At 37.0% G+C, this 20458-nt stretch overlaps 1 protein-coding gene across 1 annotated transcript in view; it reads right to left on the reverse strand.

Annotated features, from left to right (window-relative positions):
• LOC126565600 (endocuticle structural glycoprotein ABD-4-like) overlaps nt 1-18809 on the reverse strand; it is a 113351-nt gene extending 94542 nt beyond the window's left edge. The window contains exon 1 of the mRNA XM_050222793.1: nt 18804-18809. The gene's annotated coding sequence lies outside the window, so the exon portion shown is untranslated. The remainder of the gene's footprint in view (nt 1-18803) is intronic.
• Between the last annotated feature and the right edge of the window lie 1649 nt (nt 18810-20458).

The following is a 20458-nucleotide window of genomic DNA, read 5'->3' on the forward strand; positions in this document are numbered from 1 at the left end:
TTTGAGACCTATATCCGCTTTGTCACAATAAAACACATTTAAATCCTTGTGTATCCTTCAATCATTTCCTTATAAAAAAGAAACAAGTAAGTACAAATGTGTATCAAACAGAGAGCATCAGAACATGCACATAAAGTTCTATAAAACAGGATTAAACAGTTAAGCTTATTATGCAGAGGATGATCTGATGATTTGATCGATTGTATCATCTTCATAAACCCAATCCAATAGCTTAATCAAATTATCAAATCGAATGGATCATTCCTAAAACCACTTCCAACCAATTGTTTTACGCTTCTGGTTCCGCTATGAGTGGCACTTCTCTACGACGAATATAAGCGTAAACTTAACATGGTGTCCGTTTGGTTTTGTGTAAAAATTCGCTCAAGTATATCATTGCTTCACTTTGCTAAAACGGGCAACACATCTTTATGAAAGAGAAGAGAAAAAAAAACAACGGACACACCAATCAGTCAAACAAACGGCGCAACATTCAATTCCGTACGCTGTTAAGGCCGGGCTACATTGATCGTACTCCTGAGTGTAATTTTTGTGAACGCATACGCCATCTAGCGGCGGCGGGTCGAAGCTAGAGGCTGGTATAATTTATCTGTCAAAAAGCGTTTTGGGTCGAGGAGCCTATAATTTTGATCACAAACCAGTAAACAAACAGCTCGGTGAGTATGTTCGATATTTTGTCGTGTATGTTTTTTTGAAAATATGTGGTAATTTAACATACATATTGTATTTCTAGCCATGGAACAAGCAGGAAGCAGTGGACGCAATGAAAAAATAGTAAGTACAACTGTTTTTAACGAAAATTGTGTGTGTGTGTGTGTGAACTGTTGTCTGTGAATCGCCGGCTCGGCTCGGGGCCGCAATTGAGCTGAACATTTTATTGAAAAATGTAGTGTTTGTAGGTTTCACAAGTGCTTAAATAATTTGTTGTAGGGTTTGTCCATCTATTTCATCATTTAAACTACATTGCAGAGTGTGTGAAACTGGTTGTTCGTTTTGGTATTGTAGCGGTTTTTAGTATAGAGCGAGTTTTTTTATTCATGAGGAACGGCTTTGTCATATTGCTTGGTAGAACTTTTTTTTTTATAAAATTGTAAGCAAAATTTACCGGCCTATTTGTATACATTTAATATAAAAATAGCACGTGTTACGGCATACAGACAGCCTGGTCGAAAATTGATGAGACACCAAGCATGAATAATTTTGGCACTTAAATTATACCCACATCTAGCTTGCGCTGGTCGCCGCCAGATGCGCTAGTGAATATAAAAATTACGCTTGCGAGTACGATCAATGTAGCCCGGCCTTTAGAGTGTGCTCACCGTGCTCAGGTGGTATTGTATTTCCGACCCGGTTTTGCAGTGCAGCGCAATCTCGAGGAAGCGATCAACATCGCTACACTAAGCGCTAATTACTACGGCACATAAGCCATTAACGACGCGATGTAAACCAGACGACCACCAGATGGAGACGGAAATGGAGCAGAATGCACATGGAGCAAGAATTTACTGGATTAGAGAATGGTTGGATGGTTTTTCGGTTCTTCAAAAGTGCAGATCTTAGTAAGAGTATTACGATTCAATTTTGTTTTTTTTTAAACATCTCCTAACCGATAGATAATATTCAAATGTTTCGTATTCCTTCTGTCTTACTTTCTTTTTATCGTTCGTTAAACTATAGCGCGTATCCGTATTACTAAATAAATAAACACTTGTTTTCAATTTCTTTATCTGCTTTGGACCACATCGACAAACAAACAACCTTGCAAGGGGGTCTGCTGGCAGAAAGCAGCAACAATATTTACTCGTTAACCTGAATCACTTCTTTGGCGACTATCGTTACGACCAGCACGTTCATCAAAATCTCGTGCCCAACCCACCTCCCCCTTGGAGTCTACCAGTTCTACGTCTCACCCAGTGCCCATTTACGGGAAATAGATGGCGCTAATCAGCAACAAACACTCCGTGTGTACACTATCGATCAGCAAATGTCAGTGAAAATCCGCTACACAATGGTGAACGTACCCTGGAAGGCTGTGTCGCAAAGTGTTCCGGTGCCCTCACTGACACCGAGACTGTGACAGGTTTGCAGTGGTAGTACGTACTACTATTTTGTAGCAGAGCTACTATAGCACTCCCCAACAACAACATAGTATGGAGATAGTGTGCGGTGCTAATTGGAGCATGCTCTTTAATTTGCACTATGCACTATGCACAATGGTTCAATCTGTGCAGGTGGGGTTGGTCTATATACCAAACCGTTTTGTATATAAACAAATGGAGCACCGAAGTCACTATCTTATTCAAAATAGCTCCTCCGCAAGTGATATCAGTCCAGAACGTGTGCTTAATCGTGAAGAAACCATGGAAATAGTGCGCAAACTACTAGCAATGTTCTGTATAGTGTTGGTGTTGATTATATTCTCACCTGATGCAGTAGAAATGTCACCGGTCCCTCAGGATGCAACTAGAACGATCGACGCCATCGACCAAGGACAGTTCTTTTCGGTCCACCGAATCCGACAGCGAGGACACCATCGAAAGTTTTTCCCAGCACCACCGGCCATAACTGGAAAGTAGAGGCAGACGCTCTGTAGTTCGCAGCTGTTGTCGCAGATGTCGTTTAGGATCTGAACGATAGGAAGCAGCCAACGATATCATCAGTCTGCGAAACTCGCTACTCGGCATATAATTCGGCGAATTCGTGCTGAGGGCTCGAGAACCATGTGCTCGGAAGCAAACTGAACCATGCATGCTGCAAATTTGATTAGCACCACCAATGCCTATGCGTATAATCGGATCGGAACCGAATCTCTATATAAACCCCATCCTAACAGCAGCATTAGATCCATTCATCCTAAACCGTTTGCTTACTAACGATCTACCGTGTAGGCTTACACTTCCAACAGTGCCACGTGTACCACAATGAAGCTGAGCCTGTTGCTACTCCTGATCGTGCTGCTGTGCAACACACTGTTTGATACCGTCGCAGGTCAGCGATCGAACGGTTTCCCAACATACGACGATCATCCCTCCCCGTTCCGATTTAACAGACCAATCGCAACACGGAAACCGCGGCGCAAGTTCTTCCCAGCTCCGCCGGCCATAGTAGGATGAGGTGGTGCAATGAACGATCAAAACGGTGCCTGCCAATAAGTGTACAAACCATACCAAGTGATCCAAAATGCAGTTTCAATTAAGTAACATTATAGGGATAAGTAAAAACGACACGACATGATCGACTACGGCTACGATCATGTGTGGAATATTGTGTATATAGAAAACGGGCATTCTAATGCTTTAGATAATGGCTGAAGGATGCATATGTACAGTTTTACTGGTGAAAATGTTGCCTGAAGAAAGTACTCTGCAGCAGCATCCGTCGTACTGGTGACAAAGTGTACAATTATTTATACAATCTTATATTTTAGTTGAAGCAGTTTTCGCGGCGATACTTTTTTTTGTACAAAAAATAATAATAAACAAGATGTAATACTCGTAATGTGTTTTTGGACAGTTTTCGTTAACAACGAGTTCTACGAAGTACTGAAAGTCCGGACAAATAAGATTTAGGAGACCTGGAAGGTTAGAATGAAAAAATCAAAATTTCTCCAGCAAATACGCTTGGTCATTATTCCCTTGTGGGCCGGTCTGGAACGCTGTCCAGCTGGAAAACGTATGGATCCATCCTGTAGATGTTCCGAAGTGCCGTGGTGACACCCTTCACCAGAATCTCATTCTTCTTGTACATATGTTGTAAAAAGTCTTGGCGATAATTTTTTTCCGCTTCACACGATCATCACCGGTGCAAGCTTCCTTCGCCTGGATGCTTTGATCCACACACCATGAGCGACGGGGCGCTTCTTAATTGTAGCCACCGTTTCCTGGTTATCCGTGTGTTGCTTATGATGTAAAGCTTTCATTATCAAGTCAGCACATAAACAGCGACGTCCTCAATGCTATCCTTCTTAAACTCTTGAACAATTTGATGACGACATCAGATCTTATCACATTATCAATTGTTAGGTTTCAGAATACAACGCCTTTAGGAGTCAGTTCATTAAAGTCAGACTTTCATTTTTTTCCTTGTTTTTTTTTTGCGGTGTTATTGTAGAGGATTTGTATAAAAAGATAGAAGATAATAGTAATTTAGGCCCATTGCCAGGATCGGTTCTACTTCATAGTCTCTCCCGTAAGGTGAGCCGTATAATGGTAGACTCCATGGAAGGCAGTGTTTTTAGGAGAGCCTCAAGATATTTGTCACGCCGTTGTGCAATCAGAAAATTTGAACAAACTAATAAAAACTAGGCTGGGCCTACTTCCACAATCACTAACTACTACCTACTACTACTAAAATTGCAGATCCTAGTTAAGCAGAGGCTAACATTACGGACATCAGGAGTCCAATTCTTACAGATGTTCAAATTTATTTCTACTCCAGAAAAGAAATAGTTCGGCCAGCAGCATCTGACTAGGCCTCTGTGCTGTTGCAATGTGTGAGCTATCGAGGAGGAGGGATGGCCTGGATTGTCGTCACAATTATTATTTATATGTATTTGTTTACTCATCCGACGTTCACTTGGTTCACTTGACGGCGACGATAAGCGATAGAGCTTAAAAGAAGTACTACTACATTCATTCATCAGTATGTACAGCAAACCGGAGAACATTAGTGAGCAATAAAGCGCTTTTAAACACCGGGAGTCGTTGAGGTGACGAGCAAGTTCAAAATCATTCCTAGCGTTCGGATTGACGCAGTTGATAACGTTGTTATAATGGAGTTCGATGTCAATTGGAGTCAATTTTCGGTCAAGTTAAAATCCTAGGTGCACTTGTGTAATTCTTGAACCACAGGAAGAAGGGAACATATAATTATGTGGTTGGTCACAAGTTCACAATAAAAAAATAATTTTTATTGATTACAAATGGCACCACGCGGTCCCACTTCCTAACTATGACAAAACTAGAAATGAAAATGAGGCCCTGAGCTCTATGTTCCCTGTTCTTTTATAACTATCGCGAAGGGACAAATTATAATCAGGCATTCTTATCGTGGGGAACGGGCTGCTGGACGATCGCCAATCTGCAGAGGGGAGTTGGCTTCCGTTGAACTGTTGAAGGAGAATCGGACTCTCAGGAATGCATCTGTTTCCGTGGGGGAGAAGATTGTCCGTTGGCCGATGACTAACGCGATCGCGAGGAGAATCGAACTCTCAGGAATGCATCTGTTTCCGTAGGGGAGAAGATTGTCCGTTGGCCGATGACTAACGCGATCGTTCCATTGGGGCTGGATTCTGACGTACGGATGATACTTGTTGAGACATCCAACTTCCGTAGTGAAGAATTTGTTTCCGTTGATCGAAGCGAATGAACGTATGAGAGTCAACGTTGACTACGCGTGTAACATAATTCCTCCGGGGGCAGACTGAAGTTCGTCCTCGAAATTCTCTAATTTTTTTGCTTTACGTTTTCGTTTTGCGTTTGTAGATTTTTCTATAACGATTCTCATAGAAGCTTTTTTCTTCCAAAATACGATCACTACAATTGTGAGAATTATGATTGCAATCAATGTGCTTCCGAATATTGAAAATGTCACTACTGTATGAGAATACTGTTTCAATGCTATGTGGTTTAATTGTTTTCTATTATTCATCGTTTCGTCATGGATCTTTGTTATGTCTGGCTGATGAATAACGTTCCACTTCATCTTAAGATTGGTAAGGGCTCCTTGTAACTCTTTAATGTCGTGAGTTAATTGTTCCGATGTGAATGTATGACTATCCACGATCACTGTGCAATTATCAAATGTGAGAATGAAATTGCCTCGAAGTGTTCTATCATGCGGTCCGCAATCTGATTTCATAATTACATCGTTTCCGTTGTTAATTAAAACCTTGCTGTTACCAATGAGTCTGACACTCGTATTTTTATCTTCAATTGCTTCACAATTGCTTTCTTGTCCTATGATCATCGGTCTAAGACAGCCATCTTCGAAAGGTTTTATGTATTCCCCTAATTGTATGATGTCGAAAGGTTTGATTGTTTCGTAAAGTTGCTGTCCGCTTCTTATAATGTAAGGCGGGATGTTTATCATCTTTGTATTGTTGATTGATAACGGCTCTACTTGAAATATTTTGCAATTACCTTCAACTTTGGGGACTTCTAGTATGTAGAATAGCGTTTTACCTTTCATTGCAATTTTTGGTATTGCATAGTTAAGTGCTTGTTCAGGGAAATCTGTACTGATGCCTTGGTTATTGATTACTTTTTCTACAGCAAGTATCTCATTTAGTGACAATAGCTTACTGCTCGTTAGCTAAATACGGGTACGAAGTATCGTATCTTCTATATCTTCTAAGACACGATTTGTTGCATCCATGTAAACTATTAGAGTGATTGCATCTATCTCTTGTAGCAAAATTTTCTCTTTCAATGAATGTTTGTCTATGAGCTCGTTAATGGTATGAGTTATTTCCGCAATCTTAGAGTTCATTACGTTGTTTATGCGTACTTGTTCATTGTTTTCGCTTATGAGTTCGTTCAGGGTTGTATTGATGATTCTTAGATCTTCAGCATCTGGTGAACCTGCTAGCCATTTCCATGCTTTGCCTATAGTGTCCCATCGTTTGAAACGTTTTACTGGGTTAAGTTGGGTTAGTTTGTTCCTCATCTCCTTGCTTTTGCTTGCTATAAGGTTTGCTATTGGAAGGTTTTTGTTAATCTTGTTAGCTATCTTTTCGAATTTATCAACATTATTTTCAATATTAGACATGTTGATAGGATGAACAATTTTAAGATTTCCTGTCTGAATTTTACAATCTTGTTTTTCTAACAGTAAGACAGGGTCTGCGTTCAGGTTTCGTATGTGCAAGGTTCCTCCTAAGACACTTGTAACGTACAAGAGGCAAAGTAATATGGTCTGCATCTGAAATTATTCAAATGATATTTTACGTGATTAACTTTTTTGACGCTTGATTTTAGATTTATGCCGTTTTATGTTTTTAATATTTTTGAACGTATGTTTATTAGAGCTGTGTATTATCATTGGTCTAGCTCTTGGATCTAGTTTCTTCCTAATATTCGGTTTTATAAATATTTCATCATTTTGTTTTAGTTCTGGTGGATCTTCTCTAGATTCATTTCTTTTAATTTGGATAAGTCTAGCTTTTTCGAGATTTTCTTTTACTTTCTGAAAAAGTTCTTCAGTGTTGGGATAACTATTAGATTGATTAAATATTATCTCGTTTGGAGTGTATTTAGTAGATGAATGAACTGAATTATTGTAAAGTGATACGGATATTCCTATCTTTGCTTCCGTACTTGTATCAGGAAATTTATGTTTGTTTGTATTCAATATTTCCATAATTGTTGAATGTGTTTTTTCTACTTGTCCATTTGACTCAGAACTTGATGCGTAGCATAATTCAACATTAAGGTTTGCTAAATAATTTATTAATTGAACCGATCTAAACGTGGTTTCATGATCTGTTATGATTTGAGTGGGTATACTGAATGAAGCAAAGTATTGTGCTAATGCGTTTTTTACATCAGTGAGATTCTTTGTATCCATCTTTATAAGTTGAATGTGCTTTGAGAATGCATCAACTAATGACAAGAAATTTTTGTTATCAATTTGAAAAATATCCATATGGACGCGTTCAAACGGTTTTTCCGTTATCGGTCTTGGTGAGAGTTTAATATTGTATGGCTTTCTTTCATATTTATGCATGTTACAAATTTTGCATGAATTGCAAACTACTTTGATTTTGTAGGCCATTCTTGGGAAAAAGTATGATCGTTTTAATTGGTTTTCAACTTCGGTTATTCCTCTATGTGCTCTATCGTGTTCTTTAGAGACGATTACATCTTGCCTATTTTCATCAGTGACGTCTTCTACAATTTTTTGGGTTAGCACAAAGTGTCCTTTTTGATTGAAATAATCATGATATACTTTTTGTATAATTGGAATTACTTGTTCTGGGGCCATAATAGCGGTTTGTTTTCCATTATGAAATTTCAATAAGCCATCTTTTATGATTGATTCATTGAATGATTCTCTTAAAAGTGTTACTCGTCTGAAGTGTTGGAAAGGGTTTTCAATTAAATCATTTGATTCATCAGCATTTTTAAAAATTATTTGGTTTCTATAATAATTAATTGGCCTTTCAGTGAAATGAATAAAATAATTATCTGAAGTTTCTGCTGAATGAATTGTGTCAGTGTCAGAGTCAATTTCGGATGTTGGTGGATTGTTCATGCGGGACTCTGAAATAGAATCATTTTCATTAATATTGATATCCATCGGAGATAGATTTTCTCCAGGTTCTGTATTTTTTGTACCTGTAGAAAGATAAGAATCGTTAGAATCATCTTTTCTACTTAATGCATCTGCGACAACGTTAGTTTTTCCTTGTTTGTATTGGATGTCGTAGTCAAAATTTTCTAGTTCAAGTCTCCATCTGAGAATTTTTGCATTTTTAGTTGAATTCTTAATGAACGTTAACGGTTTATGATCCGTTACAAGGGTAAATTTATTTCCATAAAGATAGGGATAATATTTATGGACTGCCCATATTATTGCTAATGCTTCTTTTTCTGTCGTTGAATAATTTGTTTCCGTTTTATTCAACGTTCGGCTTGCAAATGCAATAGGTTTCTCAATGTTACCATGTTTTTGTGAAAGAACTGCTCCTAATGCATAGTTACTTGCATCGGTAGTTAAAATGAATGGTAATTTAAAATCGGGATACGAAAGTATTTGATCAGAGGTAAGTATGTTTTTTAATTTTTCAAATGCCTTCACATATTGTTCATCTTTAAGATTTACGATCTCTTCCTTTTTCAAATATTTAGTCAATGGTTTTGCTAGTTTGGAATAATCTTTAATAAATCGTCTGTAATATCCAGTCAATCCTAGAAACTGTTTTATTTCTTTTTGATTCTTGGGTAATTTCCAGTTTAAAATTTTATCAATTTTTGAAGGGTCTGGTTTAATACCTTCAGGTGTGATAACGTGTCCAAGAAATTCTGTTTCTTTTCTAAGAAAAGTACATTTATCTAGTTGAATTTTCAAGTTAAATTCAGAGAGTCTTTTCAAAATTGTAGACACATTTCTCAAATGGTTTTTTAAATTATGTCCGATGATGATAATATCATCTAGATATACAAAGCAAATTTTTCCAATAAATTCTTGAAGTATGTTATTCATAGCTCTTTGAAATGTTGCTGGAGCGTTTTTTAGACCAAATGGCATTCGAGTAAATTCGTAATGACCTTTGTCCGTTGAAAAAGCTGTTTTTGCACGATCTTTTGGATCCATTTCAATTTGATGAAAGCCTGATTTCAGGTTTCAAAGTCGTAAAATAAGTTGATTTACCTAGATTATCAAGAATTTCTTCAATCTGTGGTATCGGATATTTATCTTCAATTGTTTTTTCGTTTAATTTTCGATAATCGATGACTATACGAATTTTCTTTTTTCCCGAAGCGTCTGCTTTTTTCGGTACTACCCAAATCGGAGAGGAGTATGGACTTGTGGAATGTCTTATTATTCCTGTGTTAAGCATTTCTTCGATTTGTTCTTCAACATCGTTTTTGAAATGATGAGGGTATCTATAAGATTTAGTGAATGTGGGCAATTCATCTTTTGTAACTATTTGATGTTTTATTGCCGTTGTAGACGATAATTTTTCATTTGGTTTCAGTAAAACTTGCTGATTTTCAACCAAAATTTTTATTAAATGTTGTTTTTCTATAGTTGTGAGATGATTCATTGATATCAACTCAGAAATGTTGTTTTCATTTATTACATTTGTTCCAATTGGTATAGGGGTTAGTGTTTCAAAATTATTCACTTGTAGTGATAATTTCCCATCCAAGTTTATTGGTTTTTGACGATTTGTAATTATTTTTACCGTTGTCTTTTTATCGAATGATCGATACAAACCAGGTTCGATATAAAATCCATCTTCAAGTTTTTGATACGTTGGAACAAACCAATCACCATCTGTGTTAGTATTGAGTTCAACGATATAAGTATAAAACTTTGTTTTAGGGTAATATTTCTGAAACTTGATTTTTTCATCTCCAATTGTGAGACATTCTTTCTCATAATTGATTTTTGCCTTATGTTTTGCTAGGTATTCCGATCCTATTAAACCATCAAAAAAGTTGTGAAAATGGTATTCATAAAAGGTTTGTGGTGGAACTTTTGCACCAATTAAGTTTGCTGTTCCTTGTTTAGTTATTTCCTGAATTCCCGAAATATTTTTAACTTTTACTTTAGCAATAGTTTTCATGTTAGTTACAACGTTAGGTCGAATAATATTTTTATTCGCTCCTGTATCTATCAATAACCTAATTGTTTCTTTAGTCACTTTGTTAGTGCTAGAAATATAAGGGAGATAATTTATGTTTTCTCTTCCCCGTTCTTCGCCCAACAAAAATTTAGGTCGAGGTCTTCCGGTTGTTCGTCGTCTGAAACCTCGTTGTTGTTGATTTGCTTTTTATTGAGGGTCAACTTACTACGCACGGATCCTATTTCCATTGGCTGTGGAGGATTATTGTGTTTAATTTGGGGTTGATTTTTGTACCCTTCTGTTTTCCTGTATTCTTCGCGAGATTTGTTATCTTCACGCTTGGGGAGATATTTTTTATCATGATATTTTTTTGGTTCCATATTCAACGCTGTTATCTCTCTCGATTGGAATTTGCAAACAAAGGCGTATGCAGCTTCCATATCTTCCGGACAAGCGGCTTGAGCGTACCCAAAGTATGGTTCTCGTAGCCCTGATAAAAATGCAGCCAAAGCATCTTCCTCGATAAATGCGTTAATTGCATCCCAATGTTTGGAATATCGTTCTTTCTGCTTTGCTAAGGTTTTAATATTCTGAACTATTTCTTTGCATTTGTTAAAGTAGCGATGGATTGACATACCTTCTGTCATCCTATTTTGCCACAATTGACTCTTGTAGTAAGTCAATTCTTGTCGGTCACCTAAAGCATTTATTAAGATAGTTTTCACTTCTTCAAAAGAAGTAGGATTTCCTGCCAAGCATAGTATGTCCTTAGCCTTTCCTTCTATCTTGTTAAAAACTGCTGTAGTAAAAATTCGCATTTGTTGTTCAGATACGATTCCATGGAATATTCTCAGCGTACTTTCAGCTGTATCCAACCATGATAATAATTGTTTTTTGTTTCCATCGAATTTTGGTATCGATTTTATTGGATCTGGTATTTTACAAAGGACGTCAAATGTATTGCTAACATTTTGTCCTAAATTTGAAGAGTGTTGCTGAAACTGTAAAGTTTCCACCATTTGTTGCAAATTTGCAACTTGTGCTTTTAGTCCGTCGATTTCCATTTCACTTTCTTCTAAGTGCAGTGAATCAACAAGTGGTAGTCCGGTTCTGAGCGGTACGTGTGAGTACTCTTCTGAATGCTCTGAACTTGAACTGTCTTCTGAATCTGAATCTTTGCCTGTGCCTTTAAGCAGTTCTCTAACTTTATTTAAGGCGTTATTCTTTTTGGAACTCTTCATCAAAGTTCAGTATTCTTTTCAGTTTATGTTTTAACCGTGGGCCCTATCTTGTAGTACTCCCTACGATTGAACGATTTCGTCTATCTCGTAGTGCGAAATTGTTCGAAAGAAACACCTATCTTGTAGTATGTTGCCTTTCCTACTTGCGTGGTCTATCTCGTAGTGCCTCACAAGGACGTTAGCGAAAAATGATTAAGTTTCAATGCGTATACACTTTCACTTAAACAACACTTTCACTCGCGATTTGTTTTCGAGGGCCCTATCTTGTAGTACTCCCTTCGAATAGAAACAACACCTTTCTAGAAGTGTGTTCTTTCTCTACCTCAGAAATCGTTAAAAGCGGATTTCCAAAGGGACGTAAGTAATCACAATTTCACTTTTTAAATAAAAGAGAATTGAAAATACTTACGATTTTGTAGTCGTGTGCCGGGTTCGTGAATCAACGATGCTGGTACTCCAGGCGGATAGTTATGTGGGGGATCCTCAAATCCTCAGCGACGAAATCGTCTTTTATGCTTGCGGATGCACTTGATACCGTGTATCACTTTTGCGGGATCACTATGTTTTGAGATTATTGGTCTCAAACTAAACCACTTTTTACACAACTAATTCACTTGATTCACTCCGGACGGCTGCGCCAATTATGTGGTTGGTCACAAGTTCACAATAAAAAAATAATTTTTATTGATTACAAATGGCACCACGCGGTCCCACTTCCTAACTATGACAAAACTAGAAATGAAAATGAGGCCCTGAGCTCTATGTTCCCTGTTCTTTTATAACTATCGCGAAGGGACAAATTATAATCAGGCATTCTTATCGTGGGGAACGGGCTGCTGGACGATCGCCAATCTGCAGAGGGGAGTTGGCTTCCGTTGAACTGTTGAAGGAGAATCGGACTCTCAGGAATGCATCTGTTTCCGTGGGGGAGAAGATTGTCCGTTGGCCGATGACTAACGCGATCGCGAGGAGAATCGAACTCTCAGGAATGCATCTGTTTCCGTAGGGGAGAAGATTGTCCGTTGGCCGATGACTAACGCGATCGTTCCATTGGGGCTGGATTCTGACGTACGGATGATACTTGTTGAGACATCCAACTTCCGTAGTGAAGAATTTGTTTCCGTTGATCGAAGCGAATGAACGTATGAGAGTCAACGTTGACTACGCGTGTAACATAATTATATGTCGTTAATGTATGAAATAGACAGCAATGGATCGAACACAGATCGAAAACAGATTGCATCCCTGGAGAACTCCTGGGGTATCTCCTGAAACTGAAGGAACCAAGTGCCTCGTCGAAGGGGTCTTGTCAAAGGGGCCTCGTTGAAGGGGCCTCGTCGAAGGGGCCTCGTTAAAGGGGCGTCGTAAAAGGGGCCTCGTAGAAGGCGCCTTGTCGACAGGGCCTAGTAGAAGGCGCCTCGTCGAAGGGGCTCTTCGAAGGGGGCTCGTCGAAAGTGCATGGTCAAAGGCGCCTCGTCGATGGGTCCTCGTCGAAGGGGCTCTTCGAAGGGGGCTCGTCGAAAGTGCATGGTCAAAGGCGCCTCGTCGATGGGTCCTCGTCGAAGGGTCCTCGTTGAAGGGGCCTCGTAGAAGGCGCCTCGTCGAAGGGGCCTCGTCGAAGGTGCCTCGTCGAAGGTGCCTCGTAGAAGGGGTCTCGTCGAAGGGGCAATGACGGATGGGTCTTGTTGGAGGGGTATCGTTGTATGGGTATCGTCGGATGGGCCTCGTTGGAGATGAGGCCTCGTTAGAGATAGGGCCTCGTAGAAGGCGCCTCGTCGTAGGGGACTCTTCGAAAAGGGCTCATGGAAGGTGCCTGGTCCAAGGTGCCTGGTCCAAGGTGCCTCGTCGATGGGGCCTCGTTGCAGGGGCCTCTTCGAAGGTACCTCGTCGAAGAGGCCTCGTTGAAGGGGCTTCGTAGAAGGGGCCTCGTAGAAGGCGCCTTGTCGATAGGGCCTAGTAGAAGGCGCCTAGTCGAAGGGGCCTTGTAGAAGGGGCCTCGTCGAAGGGGCAATGCCGGATGGGTCTTGTTGGAGGGGTATCGTTGTATGGGTATCGTCAGATGGGCCTCGTTGGAGGGGTTTTGTCGTATGGGTATTGCAAAGGGCCAGCATCTAAGAACTTGCAGAAATGAATAAAAGGAAATAAAAATATGTTTTTGAAGCAGTGCAGACCGTTATCCTAGTTGAAACAAAACGAACTTTCAAATTTTAAGATCAGGGATGTCAAACTCTTTCAAAAATGCATAACTTTTGTTGTGTTATTTTCCTTCATTCGAAATAACTTTTGTCTAACAAATTTCTTCATAATTGTAGCCTATTACAGTATACTTTGCCTCCTGCAAGTTCGAATTTTGTATATTGTTTTAGAAAAACATTCTTCTTCTTCTTCTTCTTCTTGGTTGCAGGTTGTATCCTCCTATGATGTCAAAGACTCATAATCAGAGGCATACTGCATGGTAGAAAGAGAGGACATGTGTCCATTTCTCTTGCTTTTCTGTTTTTGTTTTTGTTTCTTTTTATGTTTGTTTATGTCTCTGTCTTCGTTTCTATGTCTTTTGTGTGTCTTGTCGTGTCTAAGTTCATGGTAAGGAGAGTTTTTGCCTGTTGGATTGTGTATTTATAAAAATGTGTATATTTGTTTATTTGTATGTGTTTGTTGTTTTTGTTTATTTATTTACTTACTACGTATATATATTTTTGTTTTTTTTCTGTGTACGTATTTTTACTTTTTTTTTTTTATTTTATTTATATATATTTTTTTTATATTTTTTTTATTTTTTATTTTATTTTTTTTTTTATTCCTATTGTTTTTGTGTTTGTATATATTATTTCCTGTGTGTGGTTTGAAACTCTTGTATTTTCTCTTTGTACGTTATTTGTTCACAAATGTGCACTAGAGGTTCGTTTCTAAGAGTTTGTGTCTGTTTGTAAAATGATTTTGTACCAATAGGTCTCCTGATATAGCCTAAAAAACCTCTTTGGTATTAATTTGCAACCCCAACCTTGCATTTTGTTTCTTGGGTATTCCCTTTTTTTCTTTTTTTTTTCTTTTTAATATCCTCTTCTCTTCTCGTGGAAGGGATAGGATATCTGTGTGCCTATTGTTTTGTGTGGTTTTCTTATTTTCCTTTTTCTAATCTTATCCTATTTTTACCTATCTTATTTCCTAGTTCTAATTTCAACTAAATAAAATAAAAATAATAATACAACTAAATAAATAAATAAAAATAAATTAAGTACAGTTAAACTGAATTTATATGGCTATTGTGTAATAAATACTATGTATGGATTAGAGTTTGAGATCTTTTTTTTTTTTTTTTTATATACCTGTTTAGTTCATACTGTCCTGTGCTGACTGGTTATTGTTTGGTTTTGGCTTGTATGTATGTATTATTATTATTAATTTTTTTTTTTTTTTTGTTGGTGATCGGTGTCTATTGTTTTCTCTATTCGATGTTCTCTTTGTTGTTCTATGCTTTTTTATATTTCTATTTTGTTTTTCTCTAAATGGTCTATTATTAGTTTGATCATCTTTCCGGATGTGAGTTGCCAGTTTTTAATGAGATTTTCTTTGGTAATGTCTTTGTGTCTGTTAAACTTTGGGCATACAAAAATTTTATGCCAACCGGTGTTTGGTGTGTTGCACGTATCACAGTTACCTTCCTGAATTATTTTCATTTTGTGTAGCCAGTATTCCGATAAGTCATGCCCCGTTAATATTTTGTTTGCTATTTTTACTTCCTTGGCTGTTAATATTGTGTGTTTGTACCATAACTCAAATTGGAAGTCTTTTTGAAAATCAGTGAATTTTTTCCCTTTGCTTGTTGTTGTGTTTTTATACCATTCTTGTGTCTGTTTCTCCATTTCTTTTTGATATATTTTTATGACGTCAGTGTATCTGAATTTGTTTTTAATGATGTTCTCTGTTATTGTGCCTTTTTTGGCAAGCTCATCTGCTATTTCATTGCCTCTTATTCCTGTGTGAGATGGAATCCAGATTATCTCTGCCTTTAGTTTTACTCCTATTTTTATTATGTTGTGTATTATTTCTTCTATTAGTATTTCATCTTGTGCATTTTGTATTATCTTACATGCTGTAAGGCTGTCTGTATATATTATAGGTTGAGATAAATTCATTTCGTTTGCCTTCTTAAGCGCTTCGTGTATAGCAATTATTTCTGTCGAGGTTATGGACGCGTAGTTTTTTATTTTGTAGTCATAATATGCGTGAATGTTTTTTGTTTTTATGTATATTCCTATTCCTGCTGTTTCGTTGCATATGCTTCCGTCCGTGTAGATATTGGGTCTATTTTGAATATTTTGATTTATTTTTTTCAATGTTATTTGTTTCATTGTTTCCTTGTCTTTGTTAGTTTTTTTTTCCTATTTCGTTTGTGAGTGACGTGTCTATTGTGATTTTTTCCTGGATGTTGTTGTTTGTGGCTAAGTATAAATTCGTGTATATTTGGATGTTTTTTTCAAATAAATTTTCTTGGTATGTTTTCTTTCTTTTTTTGTAATTCGTTCTTTGGTGTTTTAGGAGTTGTAGCCTTATAGGTTTAGAGAATACTATGTTTTTTGTCAGTTCTTTTTTGGTTGTAAATTCATTTCTTATTTGAAAAGGGATTTCTGCGGCAATGGCGTGTAGAGTATTTATTGGTGTAGTTTTAGTGCATCCTGTCGCTTTCCTAATTGCTTGGTGTATTGTAGTTATTAAGCTGTTTTGGTTATTTTTATTACTATTCTTTGTGAAGGAGCACCCTGATTCCAGTATGTTTCTGATGGTTGCTCTATATATTGTTAGGGCTTTGTGTGGGTAGAGGTTGTTTTTCCTGGCGCATAGTATTTTCAGTACGTTTAATCTGCTATTTGCTTTGTTTTTTATGTGTTCTATGTGTTTTTTGAATGTAAGTTTTTTGTCTATTATTGTTCCTAGGTATTTGTATGTATTGACTTCCTCGATTGGATTGTTTTGTATGATTAGAATTATCCTGTTTGTTGTTTCATTGAAGGTCATGAATTTGGTTTTTGTTGTGTTTATAGTGAAGTTTATTTTTGTGATTTCCTCGATGAATTTGTTTAGTGCTGTTTGGAGGTTGTTTTCTAATTCTGTGTGTGATTTTCCGTGAGTTATAATTGCAAAGTCGTCCGCGTATTGTATCAATTTTGTTTGTGGGTTGTTTATTTGGTTGTGAAGGTCTTTGGTATAGAGGTTGAATAAAGTTGGGGACATGACGTCGCCTTGTGGAAGGCCATCTGTTATGAGTTTTTTTATAGTTTGGTTGTTGCTTTCAATTGTTATGGTTCTATTTGTTAAGAACGCTTTAACCCATCTGGTAATCTGGCAAGGTATCTGCGATTCCATCATTTTTTCGATGAGGACTTTTGTTTTTACGTTATTGTAGGCTTTTTCAAGATCTATGAAGGCTATTCCTGTTTTTAGGTTTTTTCTATTATTGTGGTATATTTCATTGGTTATGTAATTGATGCATTGATTTATAGTCCTTTTTGCTCTGAATCCGAAGGAAAATTGTGGGAGTATCATGTTGTTTTCTATGTGTTTGTTTAGTTGCAATAAGGCAGCTGAGTTGAATATTTTTATTATTGTGTGTATCAAGGCTATTGTTCTGTAGTTTTCGATCAGTTGTGCGTCTTTGTTGGGTTTACAAATGGCTATAATTTTTATTTCTTTAAGGTGTTTTTTTATAACTCCTTTGTTCCACATGGCATTTCCCTCTTCTATAATTTTTTCTAAGGTCTTGTGGTTGATATTCCTTAGCATGTTGTATGTTATTTTGTCACTTCCGGGTGTTGTGTTCTTTTTTCTTTTTAGAATTTTTTCCCATATTTCTGTATTAATGAGCTCTGTTCTTTGTTCTTCTACTACGTTAATATCTATCTTGAATTTGGATCTTGAGTTGTCTACGAAATTTGTTTTTATGAACTCTATTGCTTTCGTTTTGTCGTTGTGTATTAAATTGTTTTCTTTATTGGACTGTTGAGTATTATTTTGGTTATTATTTATTCTTCCTACTAAGTTCCATAATTCCTTTAAATCTGTATTTTCGTTTATTTCATTTATGGTGTTTTCCCAATTATTTTGCTTTTGTTTTTTCACTTTTTGTTTTAATATAGCTGACTTTTTCCTGTATTCTATTGCGTTTTCTATGGATCTATTGTTATTGAAATCCCTTCTTGCCGCATTTCTGTTTTCCATAGCCGTTTTAGTTTCTTCATTCCACCATGATTTTAGTTTGAAGCGTGTATTGTGTTTGTTGTTTTTAATGATTTTTTTAACTTGATTGCTGAATTGTTTTATGGTGTTAATTTTTTTTGTATCAATAAGGTTTATGTCTTTTGTTATTTTGTTGTTGTTGAATACGATATGTGGTTCGATTTTTGCGTTTTGTTCTATTATAATTTCTATTGTTTTGTGGTTGCTGTGTCCTATGTGTTGGTCTCTGATATTTCTCTTGATTAGATTGTATATTTCGTTTGATGCTATAGTGAGGTCAATGGATGTTTGTCTTTTGTTTGTGTCTGTTGGTATGTGTGTGTATGTGTTGTTTGGGATTATGATTAGGTTGGAGTTTTCTATTTCCTCCATTATTATTTCTCCTTTTCTATCTGTTTTATCGTCTCCCCAGAAAGTGTGATGTGCGTTGAAATCTCCTGTTATTATTATATTATTGTGTGTTGATGTGTTGTGGATGATTTTATTTATGTGGTTTTTCATTTCTATTGTGCTTATTTGTGGTGCAATATATGTTGTTATTATGTGAGTGTTTCCATCTATGAGATTTATGTGAACTGTTTGTATGTTTCCAGTTACATCTTGAAGTTCATTGACTTTGTATTTTAATTGTTTTTTAATTAGGATGCAGCTTCCCCCGTATCCGTCTATTCTATCTTTTCTTATTATGTTATACCCTGGTATGCTAAAGTTTTGTTCTGGTTTTAGCCATGTTTCTTGGAAGCACGCTATATGAACTTCCTCTTTTACTATTAATTGTTTTATTTCCTCTTTGTTACTTTTGATACTTTGTATATTTGCTTGTAGGATTTTTATTTTATGCATTTTTCTATGATGGTTTTATTTGTTTTGTGTGTATTTATGTGTTGGCTTATATGTGTTTAGTGTTTTTCTTTTTGTATGGGGTTCCTGTGTTAATTTTTTTTTTTCTTTTTTTGTGTGTATGTGTTTGTTGGTTTTTTTTTTTTTTTCTTTGATTTGCTTTACTTTTTTTTATGGAGATATTTCCAGATTTACGTTTTTGTCTACTGGGCTCATGAAGATTTCTGTTTCACTGAGAGTGACGTCTGTGTCACTGAAGGTATTCTTTTCCGGAGTTGGCATTTTTCCTGTGTTGTAGTATTCTTGTTTTTGTGGTTTTTCTGTATTTGTTTTTCTATTTTCTGTGATCATTTTTTTTTCTTGGGTTGGGTACATTTCTGTTGGGCTTTCATTATTTTCTGTCTGTTTGGATTTGTTACTTGGGTTTGTTCTTTTTTCTGTTGATTTGACATTGTTATTGTTTGGGGTTCCTTTCACGATACTGGAATATTGTCTGTTTGTGTACATTCTTGGTACTGTTGGTGCAGTTTCCCTTCTTATTCGTCTTGCCTCTTTCATGGTTATTCTGTTCACTGTTTGGATTTTTTTAATTTCGTATTCGTCCTTGAATACTGGGCACTCTTTATCTAGTGTTGAATGTGGTTCCCCACATTCATTACACTTAAGGTTTTTGTTGCACTCTCCATGATATGCGTCTCCACACTTAGCACACACTTTTTCCCGGTTGCATCTTTTTTTTTGTATGCCCATAACGCATGCAGTTCATGCAACGCATTGGCATTGGAATATATTGTTCCACTCTTTCGTTGTAGAACCCTACTTCTATCGATCTTGGCAGCCTTGTACTTTTAAATGTGATTATTGCCGTTCTGGTGTTTGTGTACTCGCCCTGCATGTTTTTTCTTTTCATCACGACAACCTCTGTTACTCTTTGTTGCTTTAACCCCTCCAAAATTTCTTGTTCCGATAGGTACCTGAAGGCATCACATCTTACTATACCTTTGGTAGAGTTTAGCGCTTCGTGCTCATATATTTTTATATTTGTTGTGTTGTCACCGTGTCTAAGGTTTAATTTCTCTAGTCTTTTCGCTTCATTGCTATTTTTTACTTTTATGAGTATTCTGCCGTCTCGTAAAAGGTTGGTTTGGAGTGGCCTGTTTCCGATTGCTAGTTCGGTCGCTTTGGCGAAGAGGAATGGGTTGTATGTGGCTAAGGTTTTTCCTGGGGTTGTGCATTCGACTATCAAGTATACTTCTTCTGGGTCGTGTGTTTCTCCTAGGTTTAGCCTTGTTTTTTTCCGCTTTTTGTTGTTTGTCCCTCTTTCTTCGTTTAAAATGCTGAAGTAGGATCCGAAGATCCTACCTCCACCAGGGTCGTCGTCGACCCCCATCCTTAAGGCGTCCTTCTCTAGCGGGTTTTTTTGGCTCCTTTTTTTTTTTAAACTATAGTCCTTACCTTGAAACTTTTTATTCGTTCGTGATTAGTCCGTCCTAGTCCTGTCGGTTTAGTCTTTGTCCGGTCGTATTTGGTTTATGTTTCACTAGTATTTTCGGGTTTTTATTGAAGAAGATTTTTAGCGTCCTTTCAATTTGGAAAATGGCTGTTGTCCTTTAGTGTAGAAAAACATTGTTTATTTAATTTAATTTCAATTCGTCAACTGTCACCCGCGTTGATGTATCGAAATTCCACCGTGCGCTGCCATTTCTCGAATTCGTAAACAACAGCTTGTCAAGTCAAGATGCGGTATGAACAACGCGCCATAACAACAAAACCGCGAACGTTCAGATGGTGCATTACCAAGCCGGTCGTCGCACAACAGAAGTTTTTA

This window comes from Anopheles maculipalpis, chromosome 3RL (genome assembly GCF_943734695.1).
Source record: "Anopheles maculipalpis chromosome 3RL, idAnoMacuDA_375_x, whole genome shotgun sequence".
NCBI lineage: Eukaryota > Metazoa > Arthropoda > Insecta > Diptera > Culicidae > Anopheles > Anopheles maculipalpis.